This window comes from Pleurodeles waltl, chromosome 3_2, assembly GCF_031143425.1.
Source record: "Pleurodeles waltl isolate 20211129_DDA chromosome 3_2, aPleWal1.hap1.20221129, whole genome shotgun sequence".
Taxonomy (NCBI): domain Eukaryota; kingdom Metazoa; phylum Chordata; class Amphibia; order Caudata; family Salamandridae; genus Pleurodeles; species Pleurodeles waltl.
The window spans coordinates 27,109,633-27,111,992 of NC_090441.1; the positions used below are offsets into that span (position 1 = coordinate 27,109,633).

Sequence of the window (2,360 nt, forward strand, 5' to 3'; positions counted from 1 at the left end):
ACATTGCACCATGCCCATGGGGCTTCCTAGGGCCAACCTTAAGGGTGCCTTACATGTATAAAAAGGGAAGGTTTAGGCCTGGCAACTGGGTACACTTGCCAAGTCGAATTGGCAGTTTAAAACTGCACACACAGACACTGCAGTGGCAGGTCTGAGACATTTTTACAGGAGCAAAAAGGGCCATTTCTAACATATTGCAACAGTCTTCTCATCGTCCTGCCACAATATGCTTTCACGTTGTTAGACAAGGTCATCAACTCTGAAGTGCGAACACCCTTCAACCTCCCCAGACCGTCACCCATCTCTCAATACTGACACCAGGCTGGGTGGCCACACTCAAAAACACAACGCACTGCAGATCTACTGATCATTGTCTTCAAGGCACTGCATAGACCGCCTCCAGCACAACTCACCAAACCGCTCTCCAATGATACACCCTTAAGGAGCTGTTATCCATCTACCAGTCACTGCCTACTTAATACTCAGAGAGGCACTTCCACCTCAACCAGATTCAGGGTTTCTGGCTTCCTGTGTTCCCCACCCTGATCTGCGTTCAGTCATATCAACGAGCTTTTCAGATCACTGTAAATATCACCCCCTCTTAACCTCATCTAATAGCAGCAGAAGACTTCTCTTCTCCATCTCCCAATCTCTTAACTTTTTAGCTGTCAGGCTTTATGTCTGAAATTGACCACAATGAACACTTAAGTGGCAAGGAGTTACAAATATATACATTTAATATACTAAGGGCCTTATTTAGAGTTTGGCGGATGGGATATTGTTTCAGGTTTGTGGAGGACATCCCATTTGCTGTCCACAAATTCCACTTTGCCCTCATTGTTTTTTTTTATCCAAAGGTTCCATGTGCAACCTTTTTGTTGTGTATCTATGTTCTTTTGTTGATCTCTTTGCCTTACATCCAGAGGTTCCTTTGGTGTCTTTCGACAAGTTGCTTTTTTACCTCATTTTTTAAATTTCCACAGTTTCACCACTGTACTTATTGCTCCAGATCCAGAGTTTCTGTTGTTGGCTCATTGTTTTTATAACCATAATTCTAATAATGTCCTCGTTATTTTAGAGTGTCTGACTCACTGTTGTGCATCTACAAGTTTTATTGGTGACACAAGTGTTTTAACTATACTGGTCCTGCATGTATAAATATTTATTTAAACAGTTATTTAATTAGCTTTGGCTTCCAAATACATTCCAAAAATAGTTAGGGTCATGTCCTTAGAACTGAAACATTATCTAATGTCATAATGGAATATACGATCTATAATTATTACTGCAGACAAACGGTATTATAAAAATGTTGATATTTGCAGTCATTGGCTCGTGAGTTACAATTAAAATTGCAGCTCATAAGAGACTGATGTGATACTGAAACTCAACATTCGCATAACATAACATATATATATCAATATATTTAAATGAAAAAACAAAGGTTAAAGCTTAGTTATAGTTAGGAAAACATATTTTCCTTATGCAAACTAAGTTTAAACTACACAGACTTTAAGCATTTTAAAATTATAGTTATAATTTTCACTTACAATGTATCCACCACCTTCAAATTATTATAAGTAATGCACCTCGTTGCACACTCTTTTCATCTCGCTAACCAGACAACACTATCTATAACTCACCACTCTGACATGCACTGTGTTCTCATAAATAATAATACTCATAATAATACTGCACTGTACAACACTACACTGTATGAGACTCTCCACCACTCTACTTCTGAACAGTACACTAAACAACTTTGAACTGTATGATCATATAGTAGTTTGTGTAGCTCACTGCTGGGTCACTTTTCCATTTTGTTGCATTGGAGTACATAAGGAATCATAATAATAAAGTTTTTTGTTTGTTTGGCTTGTTGGGCACAGTTTTATTTTGTGAGCCAGAGAGCATGTAAAGAAAACTTATGTAGATTAAGATGTATTCTCCTCGTTATGTATTTGTTTATAGGTTTCCATTAGAATGCGACCACAATGGGTTTCAATAAGCAAGCAATAATCGCGCCTCGGTTAGACCTCCTTGGCTACGATACTGCCACTGCGCAAAGCTCTGACCTCTGACCCTGGTTCTCAGGCAGGTCGCTCCCCTCACCGCCTCACAGCCTCCAGTGTGACCGCTCTCGCTCCTGTGCCCTGTGCTCCTGTGCCCTGACTGCCTTTTCCCGCCTCCAGTGACCTAGCGCCAGCGTCCTCTTCGTTGTGCCCGAGTGCCTGTGTCCGCTCTTTCTTCTGTACCCCGAGTGCCTGTGCCCCTGGTATTGTTCCACTGTATTGTATTGTTTTGACCTTTTTGCCCTTACTGTGTTCTTTTCTCTTCCAGCCTCGTCGCGTCACCCCATC

The 2,360-nt window shown here is 40.9% G+C and overlaps 1 pseudogene; it reads right to left on the minus strand.

The window, feature by feature from the left end:
- Positions 1-1,991: 1,991 nt before the first annotated feature.
- Positions 1,992-2,070, minus strand: LOC138286870 (U4 spliceosomal RNA; annotated as a pseudogene).
- Between the last annotated feature and the right edge of the window lie 290 nt (positions 2,071-2,360).